This window comes from Nothoprocta perdicaria, unplaced genomic scaffold (assembly GCF_003342845.1).
Source record: "Nothoprocta perdicaria isolate Ctin4 unplaced genomic scaffold, notPer1 scaffold_35, whole genome shotgun sequence".
In the NCBI taxonomy this organism is placed as follows: Eukaryota; Metazoa; Chordata; class Aves; order Tinamiformes; family Tinamidae; genus Nothoprocta; species Nothoprocta perdicaria.
The window spans coordinates 3,960,149-3,966,302 of record NW_020455588.1 but is presented as its reverse complement, the minus strand read 5'-3'; the positions used below and the strand labels follow the sequence as shown (position 1 = coordinate 3,966,302).

General features: G+C 40.2%; 1 long non-coding RNA gene across 1 annotated transcript; it reads left to right on the top strand.

Annotated features, from left to right (window-relative positions):
* The first annotated feature begins 1,274 nt into the window (after positions 1–1,274).
* On the top strand, positions 1,275–5,685 carry LOC112951418. The gene is made up of 3 exons (XR_003250195.1): positions 1,275–1,295; positions 3,986–4,096; positions 5,645–5,685. It is a non-coding gene; the product is annotated as an uncharacterized LOC112951418 (long non-coding RNA).
* Positions 5,686–6,154: the final 469 nt, after the last annotated feature.

Below are 6,154 nucleotides of genomic sequence, written 5' to 3'. Positions count from 1 at the left end.
GAAACAACTCTGTAGCCTTCCAGGAAATAGTTCTTTGCTGGAGCTCATAAATCATTCACCACACACTGGAGGAAGCAAAGTGTTCCCTATAAATCTCCAGGTATGAAAAATCTCCTTTAAAATACATGAGAATATTCTACAGAGCATTTTGATTGTTTTCTCTCCCCAGAGGGGAGTCATAAGTTTAGCAAACCAGTTAAATTGGGTATTGAATGATCTATGCTCTTTTAGATAGATGATGACAATTAGCTTGCTGGTAACCAAATATTACATGATTTGAAGACAAAACAACTATCACAAAACATTATTAAACTGGCCCTCGTTAAACAAATACAAAAAAAAAAATCAAAAGTAGACACTCTGAGAAAAGAATTTCAGTTTACACTCGAGTCTGTCAGAAATACAACCTTTGCTAAGGATTCAGTCCTTCTGAGACATGATACCAACACTAGGCTTTCATTGCTGTCACAAGAAAGGGAAATATTGAAATGTGAAGTAGAGAATTAGACTCTGATCTTCCTTTCCAAGGAGGATGATCCTTTTATGTGTTGAATTCCACTGACTTGAAAGACACTTCATATGGGTACAGTGATGCAGTAGAAAATCCCAATGTGGTGGAAGGGTTTGGACTATGACAGAGTGGGAGTGGGGAGCAGACAAGGAAGGGCTGAAAGAATAAAAAGGAAGGAACTGATGTCTAGAAGATAGAGAGAAACAAAAACTAGATAGAGAAAAACAAAATAACTATAGTTCAAGAAGTAGACTTAAACTCATTCAAGAATTTAGTGTAAATTTTGTATTTGTAGCTTAGGACTCTGACACACATTCCCTTAACAGCGGGCAGCAGTGATTTTCTCTCCATCAATGCAGTGAAATGTTTGCACATGTCCTCACCACTTCAGTGCAAGGTCCAGCTGCTCCCCTTAAACTGCTGATGAAAGCACAATTCTCTGACGGTGCCTGCCTTGGCCCCGAGATGGCTGAGGTTTTGTCAGCACCACAGCGTGAGGGTGATAGAGGCTGATGGAGAGGCAGCAGCAAGCAGCAAGGAGCAGTGCTGCGACCATCGAGCAACTGGCAGGATGAATGTGTGTGGGCTCCTCGAGAGAGAATGTTTCTATAAACAAGCTGCTGTTTCTTAAGTTGGATTTGACTTGCAGAGAAAAAACGATCTCCTTTTCCCTCCCCTGCAGTTCGTGAAAGAACAGTGAAGATTGCCAAAGGGACGGGCAGCTACCCGTGGGGCTTCCGAATCCAGTTCTCAAAGCCTATCCTTGTCACGGAAGTCGACACAAGTAAGTAGCATCACTTCCTATTATCCACCAACAGATTTTTACAGCAGAACTTCATCTGCACAGTTAGTGGATGTGAGGCATTTAATAAAATACACTTGCACTTCTGAACGGTCTGTGACAAACCATGTGAAGGCCCCTGCAGGCGTGGAGGCAAAGTGAGGGAAGGGCTGGCCCTTTGTGGGACCGGCATCCAGCAGCAGACACAAGCACGGAATGAGATAGAGGATGCTCCCACTCCTTGGGTGCCATGTGCTCTGCTACTCTTTGCATCTCAGGATTGACACAGTCGGGTTAGAGCAGGAATAACAGGTAGAGTAGACTCTTGAAGATTTTGGCTACCAAAGACTCGATGAAAACTGGCATCCCACACCAGGAGGGCCCACCAGCAAGGCATCTAAGAACAGCTCTGCTGCTCTCCTGGTCTTGGGTATCATGTGTTCCTGTTTCCTGACTGCACTGTTCTGAAAACGGAGGCTTTAGCTGAGCCCATCACTTTAAAAACTGCGTACAAATGGTATCATTAAACTCCTCTAGAGAATAGCAGAAAAGCCAGAAATCCGAGCAAAGGAGCCAAACACAGAGAACCAAATGACATATCTGAAAGGTCAAACACATTACAAGCTTTAAGATTTGTATCAGAATCCCACACATCCCCTTAAGGATGGAACATTGTTAGATTTATACCTTAGCTATCACGTTTTGTACGTGATGCTCTTCATGACTTCTAAAAGTCATTCTAACTAGTTGCCTCAGGACAAATGTCCTGCTTATTAAATGCAAGACATAAAAAGTCTTCAGTCTAGAAGAAAAACTCATGCAAAGGACAGATGGATTCAATAGAAAAAAATAGTTAAAAGTGGTTAGCTTATTTTGTAACCATTTGCAGAAACTGGCTATGACTTATCCAAGGATCTCTTAATCTCTTACTGTAGTCTACATGTAAATAAACATGTTTTTGGTAACATAGCAATTGTTCTGGGCTCAGAAATGTACAGCCCATAATTCTATTATCAATTGAAATCTAGCCAATAATGTGAATCTAAAAAATATTTTGCCTGCAGAATACTATATAAGGGACCAGCTAAGACTGAATTACGGCTGAAGTGACTATATAATAACATTTATTCCAAGCCATCTACATAAATTCATTCCAGAATACTTTTGATATCCATAAGCCATTGAAACTAGATAATCTTCACAGTGTAACCCACATGCAAAACGATAAGGCATGAATCTGAAAAGATAATTTTGAAAAAACAATCTCTGCTCATATTATTAGAAGGTTACTTTTAAGAGCAAGGTAAAAGACTGCCATTGTCCATTGCTAATTATTTTAGGAAAACAAAATTTCTGGGTTCTGCCATTATAGGTCTAAATACCACAGCTATGGTGAAGAGCACTTGGACAACTAGCTGCAGTATCACATGGCTGGGAATTCAAGTTCTATTCACACAGTTCTCTTAGCTCCCAAGAGATCTTCTCCCTTGTTTTAAAAGCTACAGCCGACTTCCCTGTTGTAAACACATAGATTATATATTTACATACAATAACATACCCATTTACACAACATACAGATGACTATTCTTTCTTCCAGACAAATTATCTGCAAAATTTCCTTTCTTCAAGGTATGGCCAGTGTGATTAAAAGAGACATGAAAAAAATGTATCTATCCAGATTGCTTTTTCAGTTGCACAGCAAAATAGATATTTTAAAAATAACATTTAAAAAAATATTTATGATCATGAAAACTTGTATGATAGTTTGAAGGTCAGCACAAACCAAAATATCGAATTTGTGAATGATTTGTAATAAATATGTGAATGAACCATGGCTTTATTACTATTTTTTTCTAATCTTTTCCCCAGCTTCTTAGTGCCCTCAGAACACAGAACTATCACATTTATTGATTCTGTTCAGCTTATTAATAATTACATTTTAAATAATATGGGCAAGGAATAAAGAATGCCAAAGTATAAATGAGGAAAAATTCTGAAAAACACGTGGGTGGAATTTAAGTGACTGTGCATTAGTGTTTGTGAATAGAGCATTTTTCACATATAGTTTGTCTCCATTCCTGAATAGTATTTGTCTGAGGTGTATTTTATTAGGGGTACATGTATCTTGTGATAGTTAATAAATAAACAAAACGATGATACATGAACAAATCTGAATCACTCTCTCTTTCCTTAGCTAGAACGTTATTTCCTCATAAAGACACAAATCACAAATACTACAGCCAAGTTCTGTTAGCCAACAAGAAAAATATTACCTTAGAAAGCAGTCTTTTGGTCTAAAATGTGTAACTCATGGCGAGTAAAGGATATTCTCTCCACTGTCCTCACTGAATATGGGACCAGATCTTTTCTGGAAATTTAGGCCCAAATCCTAAATACACCGAACTGCCTATTTTCCCCTTAAAGTATTTAAATCTTAATGACATTAAATTACATTTCTGTACCGACAGTGATTTTCTGGCGCTAAATCAGTGCTACACCATGAAGTTGTAGGGCAGTCCTAAGCTGCTCAGAAAACTAACTCCACTTCCAAGTTATGAAGACCCCAAGGCATAATTGTTAACTAGATGGACAGATACCTGTTTTGCTAGCAAAGCCTGATCATACATACAAATATATATGTGTATATATATATGCTTGATAATAAAATCCCCTTTTTCTGCTTGTGGTTCTAGACAGTGCAGCTGAAGAAGCAGGGCTGCAGGTAGGGGACATTTTGATAGCGGTCAATGGAACCGATGTCACCAGCATGCCACATTCAGAAGCTGCAAATCTGGCAAGGAAAGGTGAGTCTGAAATTATTCTATGTTACATCAATCGAGATGGTTATACAATGATCATAACCTGCAGACCATACGATGACGGAGGCTTTGGAAGTCATAATTAACAACTACACTAGCACTGCCTAAATCACTTGCTTATCTAGATCTTGCTAGGATCATAACAGAAAATGGGCCGATTGACAAAAAAAGAGCCCCAAAGCACACGCTTGACGGTAATGCTTTTAGCTCTCCTGCCTTAAAGAAAGTCTTGTGAAAACAATACCAGACACACCAAGATGCTATTTATGCCTCATGCTTGCTCAGGGAGGAAATTCCCAGTTTGCCTCAGAGCTCGCAGCAGCTCGTTCTGTGGTGCCAGGAACACGGGACTAGTCAGGAAAGCAGTGAGGGTATTTCACGAGGTAGCCTGCACTGCAGGAACAGAGAGTCAGTGGTATTAGTCAGGCACATTCTTCCTAGCAATGGGATGACTAAACCCCAAAGACACCCATGTTTGCACGTTGAAAGTCTATTGCAGCTCTTTTATTTATCCCAGATAAGGTTTTGACAGGCTCACAGGAAATTCAATAAATCAAAATGCTTTTACAAGACAGTAACAAATGTATCTTGACACATACCAAGTTATTTAATTACAGAGGTGCCATTCACAGTGCTACATCTAAGAGCATGTCAAATCTTTCAGTAGACAAATCTCTGATTACAAAGTATTTTTAACTCCACCTAGAGAATACCCCCTGGCCTGAGTCTGGGCTCACAGACAGCATTCCCAAAGTCAAATGACCCCAGAAGAGAAATCCAGCAAATGTTTTGCAAATGAAAATATGCCATAGTCACAGTTCTCAATCTCTTTCATTGCCACCTGCTCTGAAAGTAGTATCTGATATAATCAGAATTTCAGGCCTCTAGGGGCAAATCTGTAGATATGTTGATAGCATCAGCAAATACTAGAGGAAGCACAGTGTTGATAATATTACATTTTCAGGCATTCTTTGTAGTCTAACATCTCTCTGGAGCCCTTCCTTTGGCAACAGGTAAGTGAACAGGTTAGAACAGGTTAAGCTCCAACAGCAAATCTCATCAATGAGAGGCACAAATAGCAGAACACATTAGTAGATTTCACAATAGAAAAGAGAGAACTGCCAAGAACATATGACAAAAAGCAGAGACTGAAGTGGCCATAAGGACATTCTCAGGATTTTTTTTTTAATCAGCCCCAGTTAAGCATATACATCCAGTTTTGGGCAATGAAATGTAGCCAGTTCCCCAAAGCCAAAGCTTGGTTCTCGCAAAAGTATATCACAAAACATATTTTAAGAGTTGTCTTGAGGAATCTGCCTCCATTACTAATCCTCATCACCGCCCGAGTTTCATTCCTGGATTGCCACAAAAGGCAGCCAAATGTTCTAGAAGCTGCTCTGGGAGGAGAAGGGGGCGGCATGACACACTGACCCCTGTTGCTCAACAACCCATAGCAGCGTGTATTCCTGCACGACACCTATTATTATTTCTAGGTATGGCTTATGTTTTCATATTCTTCGTGTAATGTTTCAGGCCCCGATGTCCTGACCATGGTGGTGGGATCAGATATCAGCCGCTACCCTAATACGCCCAGGCCCACCTGTCGAGGGTACCTGCACAAGCGGACACAGTCAGCAATACTGAAGGGCTGGAGGAAGAGGTGGTTTGTGCTCAAACACAGCGGCCACCTCCACTATTACAAGCACAAGAAGGTAAGGAGAGAAGCTGCTGAGTAAGGGAGCTGTGTTCTGAGCTAGGGAGCTCAAGGGTCGTACTTATGGAATAGCACTAGTACTAATGGTATTTTTGGGTTGTAGCAATGTTTTCTGTTTGTGGTGCATCCAAAAGGCCCCTTGGGCGTTTCTATTTTCCTTTATATTAGCGATAGACACAGGCACTAACTGCCAAGGATTGCATGGATTCATGTTGAATCTCATAGTTCTGGAAGTCTATGAACTGAATAGGCTCTGTGAGGCTTTGCAAGAAAGGAAGTCGTTTCAGAAAGATAGAAGACATATCCTCCACCTACCACTTCATGGTTTT